This window comes from Triturus cristatus, chromosome 7 (genome assembly GCF_964204655.1).
Source record: "Triturus cristatus chromosome 7, aTriCri1.1, whole genome shotgun sequence".
NCBI lineage: Eukaryota > Metazoa > Chordata > Amphibia > Caudata > Salamandridae > Triturus > Triturus cristatus.
The window spans coordinates 886,156,926-886,176,510 of NC_140590.1; the positions used below are offsets into that span (position 1 = coordinate 886,156,926).

A 19,585-nucleotide genomic window follows, 5' to 3' on the forward strand; every position below is an offset into this window, starting at 1 on the left:
TAGAGCTGCTTTAGAGCCAGAGAAACAGGTCAGTAGAGCTGCTTTAGAGGGAGAGAACCAGGTCAGCAGAGCTGCTTTAGAGACAGAGAAACCAGGTCAGCAGAGCTACTTTAGAGGGAGAGAACCAGGTCAGCAGAACTGCTTTAGAGGGAGAGAACCAGGTCAGCAGAGCTGCTTTAGAGCCAAGGGACCAGGTCAGAAGAGCTGCTCTAGAGCCAGAGAACCAGGTCAGCAGAACTGCTTTAGAGGCATAGAACCGGGTCAGCAGAGCTGCTTTAGAGCCAGAGAACCAGGTCAGCAGAGCTGTTGTAGAGCCAGAGAACCGGGTCAGCAGAGCTGCTTTAGAGCCTAAGAACAAGGTCAGCAGAGCTGCTCTAGAGCCAGAGAAACCAGTTCAGCAGAGCTGCTTTAGAGGGAGAGAACTCACTCTCTACTACTCACTCTCTACTACTCTACTACTCAGTCTCTACTACTCACTCTACTATTCTCTACTACTCACTCTACAACTCTCTCTCTACTACTCACTCTACTACTCACTCTCTACTACTCACTCTCCACTACTCACTCTGCTACTCACTCTCAACTACTCTACTACTCTCTCTTACTCTCTCTACTTCTCACTCTCTACTACTCTCTCTCTACTACTCTCTACTACACACTCTCTACTACACTCTCTCTACTATTCGCTCTCTACTACTGTCTAGTACTCTCTCTACTACTCACTCTCTACTACTCCACTACTCTCTACTACCCTCGCTCTACTGCTCACTGTCTACTACTCTCTACTACTCACTGTCTACTACTCACTGTCTACTACTCACTGTCTACTCTCTACTACTCACTCTCTACTACTCTATTCACTCTCTACTACTCACTCTACTACTCACTCTACTTCTCACTCTACTACTCACTCTACTACTCACTCTCTACTACTCTCTACTACTCACTCTCTACTACTCTCTAATACTTTCTCTGCTACTCACTCTCTACTCACTCTCTACTACTCTACTACTCACTCTCTACTACTCTCTACTACTCACTCTCTACCTCTCTCTCTACTAATCTCTACCCCTCTACCTCTACACCTCTACCTCTCTCTACATGCACACATATGCACATATATATATATATATATGCATATGCATTTATATATATGTTTGTGTGTGTATATATATATACATATATAAACATATATATAATCTGCATATCTATATAAATACAAATATAAATGCATGCATACATATATGCATACATATGCATGTTATGTACATGAAAGTTTGAAAAACCCTAATACAAGCAAAGCTAAAAAGCCACCTAATTACAAACAGAATTGCTTTAACTTAAACGAGGGCGAGACCCATTTCATTTTCAATGTTTGTTTACTTTGGTTCCATCAAGAAGGCATTCAGATGTGTCGCACATTTGCCATAAATTCTGAATGGTAGCACTCTAGTTGCTCTTTAGATCACTGTAGTAAAGCTACTGCTCACCAGGGAAGTCTGCTGCATGTTTCAGTCTGCATGTCAGATTTTTTTAATGAAATAGAAGAGGATTTGAGAAGTCAAAATGTGCCCTAATTTTTCTTTCTGCAGCACTAATCATAATTTCTATGGCATAATGAACCCCCTCATTTTGTTCCTTTGCAAATTAAATGTTTTAAGTGTTACCACTATATTCCAATCAAGATGGCTTCAGGTGTGCCATACTTTTGTCATAAGTAAAACTGTTAGCGTTCTAGTTGTTCTTTTGAACACTCTGGGACATTCTGTCATTGGGCTATACTTGGGCAACATCTGGGTGATATTTGTGCTACATTTGGTCTCTTTTGTCTCTGGTGGCCATCTTTGGAGACTTATTTGTTATGAAGTTTCCTAATTTCCTCATTTACTACAGTCTCCTCAGTAGGAATACTTTCAGTTTTTTACTTTGATTCCATCAAGAAGGCATTCAGATGTGTCACACATTTGCCATAAATTCAGAATGTTAGCACTCTAGTTGCTCATTAGATCACTGTAGTAAAGCTACTGCTCACCAGGGAAGTCTGCTGCTGGTATTGAAAGTGCATGTTTCAGTCTGCATGTCAGAATGTTTTAATGAAATAGAAGAGGATTTGAGAAGTCACTCAAAATATGCCCTAATTTTTCTTTCTGCAGCACTAATCATACTTTTTATGGCAAAATTAACCCCTCATTTTGTTCCTTTTTAAATTAAATGTTTTAAGAGTTACTACTTTATTCCAATCAATATGGCTTCAGGTGTGCCATACGTTTATCATAAGTAGGATTGTTAACGCTCTAGTTGTTTTTTGGAACACTCTGGGAAGCTGCAGTAGAACACAAAGGAATCCACTGACAGGCTCTGCCCTTGTTGGATGTACATGTTTTACTGAGAATGTCAGACTTCATTCTCACATGAATGAGAAAGATAATGTGAATTTACAGAAAATATGCTCTGTTTAGCTTATAGATCACCTTCCAAACCTCTGTGGGAAAAGCATGAGAAAATAGTTTTCTCTCAAACATGATTTATGATATCCCAGCAGAAGGCTTTTTCACATTATAAAATCACCTTAGAACATACCACAATTCCTAAAATGAGTGTGGTACCATCAACAAATGATTTATAATGTAACTAAAGTCTTAAAACCTTCTATTAACAGCAATGCTTTTTAATAAGGTGCTATCATGTATATTGGTCCCAAGATGGCTGCCAACACTTTTCGGAAGAAGTGCTGACAGCTAATCAGATCTCACGATGAGATGTGTGGTTAGGCTCCGCCCAGATATATATGTAATTTTACTTTTGATTTTCTCAGGAACTACTGAACGGATTTACACCATTTAAGGAAAAGGCACGACTCTGAACCAAGGTCTACCTTTCTGCCAAATTTGGTGTAATTCCGTTCAGCAGTTCGGGCTGTAGCTGCGACTAAAGGTCCCTATGGAAAATTGCATGGGGAAAACATGTTTTGGGACCCCCCTTTTTTCTCGGCCCCAGCTTGACGAATAGCCCGAGACTTTCAGGAAAGGAGCGGACCGGAGCTGGACAACAGTTTCAAAAATTTTGCAAAGATTCGTCAACCGGCGCCAAAGTTATTCTAAATAGAATGTTGCGGATTTCCTATGGATAATAGGTCCTAACTATAACTACCTACTTGCGACCGCCAGTAGGATGGATGGATATATATATATATATAAGGTTGGAGAAATATGAAAATGATATCCAACAAACAAAACATAGAAAATATATCAGAGATGAGATTGACTATCAAGAAGGAAGAATCCTCACCTTCGCTAAAAGATTTGACACACTAAAAATGAATTATGGTAAAAACACCAAACCAACCATAGTGGAATCCAAAAGTGAATCAGATGTCAGTGAATCTGAAACTGCAAGTGGCTCAAATCAAACTAAAACGATTCCTTTTTTAGAGGAGATGCGCCTCATGCACCTGGATCAAACACTGTCCAGGGGACGAGGAAGAGGCAGAGGGCGTGAAAGGTGTGATTTAAAATCTTCCGGAGCGCAAGAAAAACCAGACGCTCCAAACTAAAGAAAGCAGTACCCCTTGCGCAATCTGAGAGCACGCAAATAGATGATACAGATCTCATCATAAACTTGTTCAACCATGTTCTGACAAAGGAAGAACAACAACTCCTTAATAAAGGCTTGACATTTTGTCCAGAGAGACACTTTGATTTTACGGACACCAAAATTGAGATCTACAAATATGTGAGAAAATTAAAGCTAACCGAAATCCACATGAATTGCCCCAACGTTGAAGAACTGGCAAATGTCCCTCTAAATACATCTAAAATACAGAGTGCACTAACTGTGGAACAGATTCCGGATTTAAAAAATCTATTTGGATTAGATGTACAACTTAGATGATAGGACCACTACGAAAACACAAGTGCTTAATGAAGTGGGCATAGACACAGTAAGCCGCACACCGAGCGGGTTTAAAAAGAAATCAAGATATTGTCCTCAGCTATCGCCTGGTAATAAGACCGACCAGTTCTCAGAGGCTGTGATGCATGTATTGGATAATTTACAAAAAACATGCAATCCTGGGAAAAGAGAAAATCTGTCTACCAAGGAACGTACAGCAATGAAGACACTATTGGACAATACTGAAATAATTATAAAACCCGCGGACAAAGGCGGCAATATAGTCATACAAAATCGGCAAGACTATGTAACAGAAGCGCACAAACAACTGCGAGACACAACAAAATATTTACAGCTGCAAGACAATACGATCAATGGGATGAAGCTGGTATTGGAGGAGAATCTTGTGATATGGAGAGATGTGGGCCTGATAAGTCAAACTGAATACAATCTGCTGAGGAAGGAACATCCCACAATACCAACCATTTATTTTCTTCCAAAGATTCACAAAACACTCTCCAATCCACCTGGTCGCCCCATCGTATCCACATGTGACTCGCTATATGAGAATGTGTCTATATATGTGGACTACTTCTTGGCACCGATGGTCCAGAATCTTAGCTCATATTTGAAAGATACATGGGATTTCTTACGGATCCTGGCTCATACATCTTGGAATGAAAACTACATCATGGCTACAAGTGATGTATCATCGTTATATACTTCAATCCAACACAACATTGGATTAGAAGCATGTGGATATTTTCTCAAACAAAGAAGCATCAAAGATCTACAACACTCAGCCATGTTACTCACTGATTGGGCTATGTCTCAATAATAACATATTTTTATTTGACAAAGAGCTATACAAGCAACACTGTGGTACTGCCATGGGCTTTTCATTCTCACCGAACTTTGCTAATCTTACCATGGGGTGGTGGGAAAAGGAGATTGCATGAGGCCCTGAAAATAATGAAGAATTGGATAAGATCATATTATGGTCCTGTTACATTGACGGTTTATTTGTCATTTGGAACGGTGATGAAGATGACTTTCTGTCTTATTTCAACAAGTTGAACCAGAATAACATCGGATTAGCATTCACTGCTACAACTAGCAAGACTGCCATACATTTTCTTGATACAACGGTCTATATAGACCAGGGACAGATCCACACCATGCTTTACAGGAAACCCACGGCAACTAACAGCATTCTCCATGGCAGTAGTTTTCATCGGAAATCCCTCAAAAACAGCATTCCATATGGGAGAGTGCCAAAAGGCTGCACAAAAGAAGATATAGATGCAGAGACCTAAACAAAAGTCTACAAAAGATTGCCACAGTGACTAGAACGGACACCCTTATTCCTAAAGTTAATGCACAGAAGGAACTAATTGCATCAGACAGCCGAATACCAAGACTCATTCTAACCTACAGCAAGGAGATCCCACGTATCACGAAAATTGTCCAAAAATATTGGCATCTTCTAAGCAATGATCAGGACATTGGCAATATGATCGGTGACAGGCCACAGGTAACGTACAGCAAAGTGCCTTCGTTACAAGACACGCTCGTCCGGAGCCACTACCAAAAGAAAATAAACTCATGCTGGCTGGACGACAAACAACTGGGCTTTAATAAATGCAGCAAATGCAAGGCCTGCAAAGTTGCCGTGAATAAAACAGAATATGTTGATTATGAAGGAAATCGGATCAAGATCAATAAAAAAACACATTCACTACACAATTTGTGGTGTATATAATACAGTGTGCATGCAGCAAAAGATATGGGGTCTCAACTGCGTGCATGCTTAAGAAACGGATCCTTGAACACATCCGTGCAATAAAAAACAAGGACATGACTTATGCCACAGCCAGACACATGGCGCTATGCCACAACAACAACTGGAAAAATATGGAATTCTATGGTCTGGACACTGTTCTTGCTAATGAAAAGGCAGGAGATAGAACATTGAAATTAAGACAGATACATTATCAAATTACAAACCAAGACCCCTCGGGATCTTAATAATGATCAGGAACTCTATGTCCATCTGTAAATTGATGTTTGGACATTTCTGGACTTTTTGAACATCATAGAATATCTTTATGATTAATATTATTTTTCGTGTTGCAAGTGCTAGACTGTAAATACGATCACATCATTGAGAGACTTTTTAGGCTGTTTTATAATTTACTGTGATCATGCTTTGCTTTCTCTCCTCCTTTTTCTTTATTAGCTTTCACCTCCTCTTTCCCCCCTTTTCCTTCCCCTCCTTCTTTTTGTCTAGTATTCTGAAAATCGGGCTAGTTTTTTCTTTGTGCTGGAATCAAAAACATACTAATGTTGCCCATTACTTTGTTTGGCCAATGGATGCACAGGAGACACAGATGAGAATTCTTAGTGTGTCTGGTACAAGCATATTTAGAGCATAGTGGACAGCCATTGGTACATGGGGTCACTTGACCTGGGGATACTAATAGTGTTTGTGTTACAAAGAGGTACTTAACCTTTAAATCTTTACATTGTATAATGTGCAGCATAGAGTGGGGCCTCTTGTTTGAATTATATTGATAATGACAAAAGAGCACGTATTTACGTTATGGATTTTGGAATTGTGGGGATAAGTTTGTTGAATAATTAGAACTCAGTTATTCATGTAATAAGTTTGCAGCATAAAATACCTCTTACGATTAATTATTTAATTAATTGTAGTTTATAGGGTACAAGTGTTTGTAGAAATGAGGATTTGTTTAAATTGTTTTGCACTACGTTTCCCAGAATGCCTCTTTGTGGGTTGTACTGGGCTAAAGTGTATATATAATGCCTTATGGGTATTTTTCCTCCAACCGTGAGCAAGGCCCCTGTGGCTGAAACACGTTGGTTTGTCTGATATATGGAGGCTTAATGGTGGATTGTCAATAAATCTATGAACTTCAAATCCTGAGTGCGGTGCAAACTTTGTTTTCAAAATATATATATATATATATATATATATATATATATATATATATATATATATCAAAGAAACTTCCCTTATGTGCAGTCTCGCACAACGAAAGGAACGGACAACTTCAGTCGCCAGTGCTTAGAAATGGTGTTTAATCAAAAAGTTACGTGCCTAGTCCATGACGCGTTTCGAGCCACTCGGCCCTTGCTCACATGACCGCGTTACGTGTATTACAATACATTTAAAGTGAAATCACCCAGTAGCACCTGAGAACAATCTGAAAGCATAACTAAGGAAATAGAAGAAACACTATTGCGTGTAAATTCATAAAATTGCCCATTCGATGTCACATTATAGAAATAATCACAATCAATACTTCTGCAGCATTGTAAATTAGAACTTAAAAACTGTCAACAAAAATGGGAATGAGTTTCTGCTGACACGTTTTCTGTGCGGACCATGTACATTACTAACATTGTCAGCTGTGCGTGAATATTCAATCTGTCAAGATAAGGAGTTATTTTTATATGCAGTTAGTCTATTGGCCTGAAAAACTACCCAATTAGCAAAAATGCATAAAATATACACAACAATTCAAAGCTATTTGTTATATAAAACTGGCAGTTGTTGTTACTGGGTACAAATACTCAAATGGAAACAGGTCTAGTAACTCCACAGGTTGAATAATCTTTTAGTAGCTGTGCGTAGGTATGCTGATAATCTGAAGATGGTCAACCAAGACAACATCCTTGGAACATTTCATATAAGTGGTTAAATCCAAATTTTAAGGTATGTGCACGAAAGTGCCACAGTTAGTATGCTGAAGTAATAAACAGTGCTCAGTGCTAAGGTGCCAATGTAGTAAAGTGTTAAGTGCTAGTGGTTAAAAAATTGAGTTCAGTACAGCCGAAAAATCACCTACTCCATAGTGGAGAGGGATTAACGAACACTGTGTCAACAAATATATATATATTCACTGAAAAAACCATGGGTTTCACACACGTTATAGTTAGGAATTAGCATTTAAAAAACCTTAGAAATTCAGTGAAAAAACCATAGGTTTCACACATGTATTCACTATGATACACTTAATCAGTCAGCTACACAAGCAATTTTTCAAAAACAAATCATCCATTTAGACACTTATATACCCATTTATTCTTCCATCGACCTTGAGATATACATAAATAAAACATATTTAATTTTCAGGAAAACACACATTCACTGGATGATGTCATCAGTGATGTCATTTGAGATGTCATCAGTGATGTCATGAGTGATGTCACTGACCATGTCATGAGTGATGTAATATGTGACGTCATCAGCAGTGCATTGCGGGCGCGCGAGTTATAGTTAGCTGAACTAACTATAACGTGGCAATTTCAATGGTTTTTTACGAGTAAAATGTCCAGCTAACTATAACATGTGTGAAACCTATGGTTTTTTTCACTGAATTTCTAAGGTTTTTTAAATGCTAATTCCTAACTATAACGTGTGTGAAACCTATGGTTTTTTCACTGAATTTCTAAGGTTTTTTAAATGCTAATTCCTAACTATAACGTGTGTGAAACCCATGGTTTTTTCAGTGAATTTGCAAGGTTTTTTAAATGCTAATTTTTTTTTTCTTCTATTTTTTCTAACATATTTTTATTTTAATTTTCTTACCTTTTATAAAGACTATGATTAAATTTTTAAAATTCTTTAATATGTTTTTTTTAATATATTTTTTAAAATAAACATGTAAAATTTATTTGCAGTACTTTTTTTCTATTTTTTTTATTATTTTTTTAGTACGCGTACCGTAAGCTCACGGTAAGCGTACGGTTTACGCTACGTCCGTAATTTATCCACGCTGCTTGCGTATAGTTACGCAATTTGCGTAGCCGCGCGTACTCCGCGTGGGACGCGTACGCGTGTACGCTACACGCGCACGTTACGCGGAAGTGCCGGGGAGTGACTGTTATGCGCATGCGCGCAAGCGCGTGTCTTTTTTACGCGCATGCGCACTTTTGCCAGAAGCGTACCGTAAGCGTACGGTAGGTCATGTGATCATGAAACACAACTTTTGATTGGTTGAAACTACTTTCAGTTCTAGAACTCTCCTACACCACACCCATTCCCCTCATTTCTGCTTGTGATCCCTTAGGAGAAGGAGCTGGTTTGTCTTTGGGATACGATGGCAGAACAGCATACTTACTTGTAAGTACCACTTAAAAAAATGACTTCATAAACACAACAGCTCTTTTTAGAGCTCCCTAATATCTAAACTCTTAATTCTGCATTTCATTTATTTTTTTTTATTTTTTTTTACCGTACGCTTACCGTACGCGTACCCCGTGATTTTTTAAAAAATCAATAAATGTTTTTTTTGTACTTTTCTGTCCTTCTTTGACCCCCTTACAAATGTTAGGGGGTCTGTAACTCTCCTCATTGCCCCCTTTTCTTGTTTTCACTCTTTTTTTTCAGAGTGAAATACACAAAATGGCGGCCGCCGCTTCCTGGTTTCGGCCGATTCGAATGTTTACTAAGATCTAAGGGCCAATCAGAATCTCGCTCGCGCACGCCATTTTTCTTCCGTACGCTTACCGTACGCGTACCCCGTGATTTTTTTAAAAAACAATAAATGTTTTTTTTGTACTTTACAGTCCTTCTTTGACCCCCTCACAAATGTAAGGGGGTCTGTTACTCTCCTCTTTGCCCCCTTTTCTTGTTTTCACTCTTTTTTTCAGAGTGAAATACACAAAATGGCGGCCGCCGCTTCCTGGTTTCGGCCGATTCGAATGTTTACTAAGATCTAAGAGCCAATCAGAATCGCGCTCGCGCACGCCACCGTACGCTTACGGTAAGCGTACGGTAAGCGTACCGTAAGCGGGCTCAGATATATATATTGATTTAAAGGCTATTTTCTCAGAATCTACTGAACAGATTTACACCAAACCTACAAAAGGCACTTCCTTGACCTAGGGACTACCTCTCTGCCAAATTTCGAGTAATTCTGTTCAGCCGTTCGGGCTGTAGCTCGTTCTAAAGGTCCTATGGAAAAATGCATGGGGAAAACGCGTTTTGGGACCCCCCTTTTATCTCAGCCCCCGCTTGACGAATCCCCCCGAGACTTTCAGGGTAGGAGCGGAGCGTAGCGCCCCACCTATTTTGAGAAATTCGCGAGGATTCGTCAACCGGCGCCAAAGTTATTCAAAATAGAATGTTGCGGATTTCCTATGGAAAAGGGGTCCTAACTATAACTACCTACTGGCGACCGCCAGTAGGTAATATATATATATATATCAATAGAAAGATTCCCAAAAATTGAAGGTACCTCACACGGCGTGTGTTCATTCTTTTATTCAGCAGGACAGCATTTCACACAACTTCGGTAACACAGTTTGTGTTGAATTCCCAATAAGCCATTCAAAATCCCAACGCGTTTCGGGCGTCCTCGCCCTTTATCACAGGAAATGGCTCTGGCGGAAATGCGGCAGCATAATTACTCATGCTTTTAGCGTTGTTAAAGTCCCGCCCACATGGCGTGTTGCATCAGTGCATTGTGGTTACTGTAGTTTTTCAATTGCTATTTTCCAAAGTAGATGCCGCTGCTTGATTTCCTTCATAGGATTAAAGCCACAGTGGATAACTGCGTAATCACATAGTTGGTGGCATGCTCTGTGAAAGTCCTGCAGAATTCACACGCCGTTCTAATCGTATGTGTATATATATATATTATTTTCTCTCTAGTTGGCTGAGGTAGGTACCTTAATCCAAATAGGGACCCTTGCTTCTAGTCAGGGAAAGGAGGGACACACTCTTAGATAACCCCTGCTCACCCTCCAGTAGCTTGGCCGGAGCAGCCAGGCTTATCTCCAAGGCAATGTGTAAAGTATTTGCAACCACACTCCCAGTAACACAGTGATAACACCACAAATGAACACCACACTGATTTAGGAAAATAGCGGTATCTTTATCAAGAAGAAATACGATGAGACCAAACGATAAAAAAAATATCCAGCGTATGCGTATTCGTAATATTTCACTGGGCCGGTTATTAGGCCAACAATCACTTGTAGCTTCCTGCTGTATTAAGGAGCAGTTCATGATAATCTAATCCAGTCCTAATGCAATGCTATGCAGTTCGTAATGTAGAAATAAAACAGTCCGTAATGCAAGTACTAATGCAGTTCATAAAGCAACTAATAATGCAGTCCGTAATGCAAGTACTTCACCTAAAATCATCTGAACAACGAATTCCGATTTACTCACCTGTTCACAGGAGAGAACCCAGTGCTGCATCTTTTAGCCCAGCACTGACCCTGAAAAGTAACTCTAACCGTACTTACCAGTAACTTGTATTTCCTTCCATAGGAATCCATTGTCTGGTTTTCACCAGAAAGGTTTCTAAGTGTCAACTTTTAAAATACAATAATATTCCTTAAAAATCACTACAAACGTTTGTACTCAACTGTTTACAGGAGATGTCCCAGGACTGAATCTAGGATCCAGTTCTGTGGTTAGAAAAGTAATCCATAAAGTAACTAATTGCATTTAACTAGAAATTCCCATTGGACTCAATGTTGCATTGGGTTTGAAATTGTGTTGCCCATTGCAACAACTGTAACTACTGTACTTAAAAGTCTATTGCCTATTTGCAAAGTATTTAAACTAAAGTAATTCATTCTGAGAAAGTATATTTTGTAATGTAATGTATAATGGAATTATAATGTAATTTTAAAAATAAAATATCTACAAATAAATAGTTTTAAAAAATGTAGTAAATCAGTATCAAAAAAATAAATATAACAATTAATACTTTTAAAAATTGTCATTTACAAAACCTTTGAAATTCACCGGCTGAAAAAAACAGGTTTCAGGCATGTTATAGTTAGGAATTAGCATTTAAAAAACCTGAGAAATTCACTGAAAAAAACATAGTTTTCAGGGGCGATCCAGTTAGCTGGACATTTCACTCGTACAAAACCATTGAAATTCCCCCGTTATAGTTAGTTCAGCTAACTATAACTCGCGCGCCCGCAATGCACTGCTGATGACATCACATATTACATCACTCATGACATGGTCTGTGACATCACTGATGACATCTCAAATGACATCACTGATGACATCATCCCAGAGTGGCAGACCTCCTCTCACCCTAATATAACCTTTGATACACACTCTCAAAAATAGAAACTAACATTTTCTAAACAATGGTCATACCAATACCAGTTACAACAACCTATTCAGTAATTCTATGATCTATATACACATCCACTCATACACCAACAGTCCTAAATAGTCACTCATACACCTATACATCCTGTTACACACCACCACTCATCCATAGAGTTACTCACACACATAGTCACTCATGCTAATAAAGAATCAAACATTCATTTACTTGCATATACAGTTATACACACACCAGCACACTTACTTCTACAGAAAGTTACACATACTTACTCTTTTAAAAGATCTCTTAAAGAAAAACATACTTATTCATACAGGAACTCTTCCAATCTCTCACTCTCACATATACAGCAATACTCACATATACTAGTTTAAAACATATGTAGTTACTTATAAAGACACTATTGAGACAGTCATTCACTCACTAACACACCCATACACACACTCATCCACCCATACAGTCCTGCACACATACTGTCTTCAACACATACAAACAGTGACGCACTCATTCATGCATCTATGCACTAAGTAATACCCTCCACTGAACCATACAGACACTCATACTGATACTCGAAAAACCAAGTATTAACCCATGTAGACACTCATGTAGCTACTCACCAACCCATGCAGTCACTTATACACAAAGTGAGAGACTGATACAGATATTTACATATTTAAACATTACTCATTAACCCATGTATTCACTAAGATACACTTAATCAGTCCGTTATACAATCCATTTTACAAAAAAAACAAAAAAAAACATCCATTTAGACACTTATATACCCATTTAATCTTCCATCGACCTTGAGATCTACATATATAAAAAATATTTATTTTTCGAAAAGACATTCACTGGATGATGTCATCAGTGATGTCATTTGAGATGTCATGAGTGATGTCACTGACCATGTCATGAGTGATGTAATCTGTGACGTCATCAGCAGTGCATTGCGGGCGCGCTAGTTCTAGTTAGCTGAACTAACTATAACGGGGGAATTTCAATGGTTTTGTACGAGTGAAATGTCCAGCTAACTAGAACGCCCCTGAAACCTATGTTTTTTTCAGTAAATATATATATACACACACACACACACCCATATATATACACACACACACACATATATATATACACACACATACATACCCCCCCCCCCTCCCCATGGCAGAACACATGTAGATATTGCAGGCCATGTCGTCACCAGTCGCACACTGCACCTTCCAGACTCCTTGAATTGCAACTCTGCCGTGCCTCACAGTAGCAGCCCAGGAATTGGGGAGTGAAAGCACAGCAATAAGAGCGGCTTGGGGGAGGCGAAGAGAATATGTTACCATCAGACATATGGATGGCTAAAATAGGCAGCCACAGGGGTACAGGGGAAGCAACATGGAAATGTGCGACCAAAATGAACATATGAAACCCCTACTTTTATTAATTGAGCCCCACTCCTCACAAACTCTTTACATTCAGACAAACAGAACCCTCAATAACATCCACAAAGGACTAGAATTAAATAGTTTCTTTAACTCCCTTTGGAATGCAAACGGCTCCTGTTGTAACATGGCAGCCCTGGTTTACATAAGTTAGGCTTACCATGACATACTTAGTGATTTGGAATAAATCATGATAACATTTTTAAACAAGCCTTTGCAATGCAATAGGACTCGCATTTACGCAAGACCCATTGCATTGCAAACGGTATTAATTACGGACTCCGGGGTTGGGGGGACGGGAGGCACGTACAATGGGAGTGAGGGGGGGGAGAAGGCACGTACAACGGTAGTGCGGGCAGGAGGGAGGCACGGACAACGGAATTGCGGACGGAGAAGGGGGCGACAGGGAACAGACAATGGAAGTGCTGGCGGGGGGAGGGGGTGAGAAGGCACGGAAATAGTGCTCACAGTCTAAATAACACGTACCGTGTAACACTCGAAGTAAAGGGGCAGTAGCCATGGGAGGATATAAATGATGACATGGCTGTAATAGGGAGGCACTAGCAAGCCTATAAACGAATCAGAAGGCAGCATTTATGAAGGACAAAGACACAAGCCAATGAAAAATATAGGCAGGGGAGTGGGTAGGGCTTCCCTCACCTACTGATCTACAGCAGATCTTCACCAGAGCAGCGCTTGCACACTGATTTTAGGCTCGCCCTACAAAGGGAAGCACTCTGTGACTAGTTAGCAAATGTGAAGTTTCACTTTAATGTCCATCCATATAGCTTAGTTTTTCATTGTTCATATCGATAAAAGAGTATTTCCCTAGTGGCTGGCTCTTTGTCACACGGGGCTATTGATCAATTTAACAAGGTAATGGAACAACTGCAATCAGCAAAATATACTTGTATATTGGTTATGCACTATAAGCTTGCAAAACACATTCATGGAGAATAGGCAAGATCACAGTCCTTAAATCTATCTGACTATATAAGAGGTCTGGTGAGATACATCAACACCTGTGTATGTATGGTCTTCAAAAGATTTAATGCATATAAAATAAAATAAGTGAGGGAAAAACCGACCGAGCATTTACAGCACGTTTGGCTTGTACATTTGTGTCTAGTCGTGAGCATCTTAACCCCTTCTGTGCTCCGCCCTTTCCCCGCCTTGTGCCGGGCTTTCTATTAGCGGGCGGAGTTCATGACGAGATGGTCTCGTCATGGGCACAGCGCAACCGCGGCCCATGACGAGACCATCTCGTCATGGGCACTGAAGGGGTTAAAAGTAAAGAAAGCAACAAGAAGTAAAAATTAAAAACATCTCACTTTTTTATTTTATTTTTGATGGCCTATTACTCTTCTGAACTAAACAAACCCAATATGCCATTTTTCATCACCACAAATAGCTGCCACAAAATCCGTGTGGATAGAAGTGATAAAAATTACCAAAATATTGATGCAAGGTTACTAACGGCATTTTGAGATCCCCATAAGTTTCTCTGCCACCAATCAATGCCCTATTTAGATGGGAAACACCCATTACAACGAAGGTCTTTTCACGTGCTGCCATCACAACGCGACTTTAACATCGCAGGAGGCTTTACATCGCATGCTTTTAGAACGCATGCTACAACTGCGCAATGATTTTTACATCGCTAGCAATGACAACGCGTGTGCAAGATGATGGATTATGACAGATGCAAGATGACGCATCGTGGATTTTGATGGGTGGCTGGCACTATAGTGGATGGATGGGTGGATGGGTGGATGAAGGATTGATGTATGGATGGAAGGATGAAAGGGTGGATGAAGGTTGTATGTTTGGATGGAAGGATGAAAGTGGATGGGTGAAGGATGGATGTATGTATGGATGGAAGGATGAAAGGGTGGATGGATGAAGGATGGATGTATGGATGAAAGGGTGGATGGATAAAGGATGGATGGAGGATGGATGTATGGATGGAAGGATGAAAGGGTGGATGGATGAGGGATGGATGAATGGATGTGTGAAAGGGTGGGTGGATGAATGATGGATGGATGGATGAAAGGGTGGATGGATGAAGGACTGATGTATGGATGGAAGGATGAAAGGGTGGATGGATGAAGGATGGATGGATATAAGGTTGCATGTATGAATGATGGATGTATGGATGTGTGAAAAGGTGGGTGGATGAATGATGGGTGGATGGATGAAAGGATGGATGAAGGACGGATGTATGGATGGATATAAGGTTGCATGTATGAATGATGGATGCATGAAAAGGTGGGTGGATGAATGATGGGTGGGTGGATGGATGGATGAAGGATGGATGTATGGATAGAAGGATGAAAGGGTGGATGGATGAAGGATGGATGTATGGATGGATAAAGGGTTGCATGGATGAATGATGGATGGATGTGTGAAAAGGTGGGTGAATGAATGATGAATGTATGGATGAAAGGGTGGATGAGTGGCTTGACTGTAGGTTTGCTAGTACGTTATGTCACACATTCCGTGCTCTTCCTCAGTCTTCAGGGTAGATAGAACGCAAGCTGCTCTTCGGTAAGCAACCTCTGGAACAAGCACCTGGAAGGAACCCTCTATGCTGGGCAGCAGGCTCCCTCTTCTCTTTGTGGGCCCAGGAAGCAGTGTATGTAGTTCTCAGAAAGGTGGTGATGGGTGGCAGATGTCAGCAGTTACAGTCCTTGCTCCCGGGGGTGGCACTAGGTACAAAGTTATGTGCAACTCAAGCAGCCCGGTCGAATGCAGCCAGGGCAATAGATTTATACGTTCACAGAGGTGGATACGTTGCAGCGACAGAATCACTAAGGCTCACAGACACAAACTCCAAACAATGTGGACAGCGCTATCATTGTCTCCAGACAACAATATGTCTGGCCAAACACTCATAGGGAATGAAAGATTAAATAAAGCATGTGAAATGTAAGCAGAAACAACATGGTGAACTTAACGCTTTTACAGTAATTATGCAGAAATCAACGAGTATTTTTGGCTGAAAACTACAGGTCCCAGAAAGGACCCATTTCAATGTCCACTGCTTATATGCTTACAAAACGTAAGCAGTATGGTTTAAAAAGACCACAATCGTGAACACAAAGCCACAGTATACATATTGTTTTCCAATCCACCCATCAACCAGGTATTGCAGTACCTCCAGGTTTGGCGCACTTCCCCACCAGTGGAAAACAGCGCTTCACTGGCAAAGTCGGTAAAGTGACGCTAATGTTTTTGGGCTTTGAATAAAAACAATCTGGCCACTTTAAGAACACTCAGTCTTGTTTTTTTTAATTGATTTTTCATATTATGAACCTTTTATTTCCGAGGCTGCACTTTGGAATAGAAAAATGTAAAAACGGCATTTCCAGCAAAAGTTTTCTTTTTTGCATCCATTTCAAGGGCGAACAAATGAACGACAGGAAGAAAGAGGGTGAGTCATGGTTTTCGGTAAGTGAGGAGGAGTTAGACAGACAGAGAGGGAATAGGAGTAAGAAAGAGGGTAGGAAGAAAGAGAGGGTGAGAACCATTTCTTGAGTCATGGTTTTCGGTAAGTGAGGAGGAGTTAGACAGAGAGGGAATAGGAGTAAGAAAGAGGGTGGGTGACAGGGAAGCTGCCAGCGGCTGAGCAGAAGCAGACACCTTCCTTGTCTCGTCTGGGCAGGAAGCAAGAGAAGGAGACCTTTTCCTTCCCTGCTCCCTGCCCGTCCCCGAACAGCCACTAAGGCCGAGCCTTCTCTAAGGCCATGGATATTTCTTACGTCCCAGGACGCATGTTCAAAATAAAAAAGTTGGGGAACGGAAGCTATAGAATGAAAGAAGTAGGGGCACGCCGTGCCCTGCCGATGCCGCCCACTTCGACCACTGCATATGCGCGGGGGAAACAAAATCTCGGGGTGTGGGAGGCAGAGGGGGGGAGGGGGGGGGAACGGCTGCCCACACAAAAAACCCTGGTTTCCCTGCAGCCTCGTATAGAGGCAAAAGAGAGAAAAATACGTGTTGTAATGGTAACGCGATGTCTTTGTATATGTAGTAATGCTTTGTTCCATAGGGGGCAACACATTGGAGTTGAAACGGCATGCGGTGAAAAAACACGAGACGTAATAGTAATTGCGATGTAAAAACGACGTGGTAAAAACACGCGTTGTAACCGTTTGCGATGTCGGATCATACATTCTATTTAGACACGGTCAATAAGATGTGCTTATGAGCTCACCTTTGACTTGGTTCAAGCATGACAGGTGAGATTTACTACTGCATATGTCCACCCTAAAATGGCACGTGTACTGATGTTATGTTAGAAGAATTTATCTAGAGTGCGTACACCCATGAGTTTCGTGGTGCTGAGAGGGACAGGAGGCAGGTGAATTTGAAGAGAGCCGCACTTCATGGGAAAGCGGCGACCAGCCATGCTTTCAGGATTTTTCAGAATCCTAGGTAGTTCGGCTCATGGCAAAATTACATTGGAAGGGAATTCCACAGAGAGGGGTCAAGGGCAGAAAAGCTTCTGCCTCCTGCTCTTTGTCGCATGGCAGGTTATGCCTTTTAATTCTGGACTGCAAATGCAAAAACTACAAGGTGATGGTCGGAATGCTTGAATTAATCTCAGCCACTGTCAATCGCTTGGGCCGCATTCCAATCCATCGTTTTCTGCCCACCATGCCACCTTGGTTTGAACCCAGACATATGCAAATAAACTTGACCCTGCTCCTCATGGGAACAGTCTGCCCGTTCCTGGGTTGCTTGTGTTCTGGTTCAGCGAGGACATGGCTTGGGCTGGACTGTTCATATTGGAGCAGGGTCAAGACTTATTTCCATATACCTGGGTCCAAACTGAGGTGGCATGGTGTGCAAAATAACAATGGATTGAGATGTGTCCCGAGTGTTTACCAGGGGCGGAGATTAATTCAAGAATTTCATCCATCACGGTTTTGTATACTTTTAACTCTGAATGACACCGTGTACATTTCTCTATTTGTCACACAAGCGACCTTGAAATGCAGCCAATACAGTTTTTTTTAGGTACAGGGGTGGCACAAATGTGCCTGGCTAGTTTGAAAATTATCCTCGCAGCATCGTTTGGGTGACCAAGAGTTTATGAAGGAGAGAGGATGAGAGGCTGATGTAAGCAGAGTTAGTGTACTCAAAGTGAAAGATAATGGTTCTCCCATTCAGTTTGCCAATAACAGGGTATCCAATAGTTACGAGTGTTAATGATTACCACAAGTTCGGTGTAATCTAGGTTTAGTTTGAGTGATTCCCTCTGCATACAATGAAAAATAAGTTCAACGTACATTGAAGTTCAACGAGGGAGCCATGGGTGCCCTTCAACTGAAATATGAGGTGCAAGTCATCTGCATAATTATAAAGACTACAACCTGTAGTTGCAAGAGCATTAACCAGGGGGCGTGCATAGATTTTAAGCAGTATGTAAAGAAGTGCCCTTCAGGACACCGCAGCCAAGTTTTACAATAGAAAAGGTAAAGTGTCCCAGCTCAACCTCTTGGGTATGATCGCTGAGGAAAGAAACAAGCCAGCTCACAGCTAGCCCATATATTCTCGCTGCTTTTAACCTGGATGTCAAAATCTTGTGGTCTACTGTGTCAAAGGCGGTAAAGAGATTCAGTAATACCAGAGTGGAAGTGTAGGCCTGCATCTGTTTACCGCTTGAGGTCGATCAGCACGCATAGCATTACTGCTTCAGTGAGTTGGCAGCTCGTAAGCCTGCTTGGTGTGGATGAAAGAAATTAGAGGTGGAAAGAAAACTGTTGAGTTCCTGGGTGACATATGATTCCAGAACCATGGCTGGGTATGGCAAGAGAGAGATGGGTAGGAAGTTCTTTAACTGCTTAGGGTCATCACATGGTTTCTTCAGCAGTGGGAGAACCACTGCTGAGTTAAGTTAGAGGTACTAGACCCTGGGATAGCAATATATTGCGCAGCTCCAATATAGGGCCAACTAATATCTCTGCCAATGAATGAAATATAGCTGTAGGCCAAGGGTCTTTGGGGAACCCGATTTCACCTTATTCAGTAGAGTGAGTAATGTTTTTTGCATTTGCAGAACTTTAGGGAAGAGGTGGGTGGGCAGCGCCTCTCCTCCCTCTAAATTAGAGACTTGTGAAGTTTTGA

General features: G+C 40.8%; 1 protein-coding gene across 2 annotated transcripts in view; it reads right to left on the reverse strand.

Annotated features, from left to right (window-relative positions):
* The window catches only part of NUDCD2 (NudC domain containing 2), a 115,473-nt gene that overhangs the window by 32,624 nt on the left and 63,264 nt on the right, over positions 1–19,585 (reverse strand). The gene's annotated exons all lie outside the window — the stretch shown is intronic.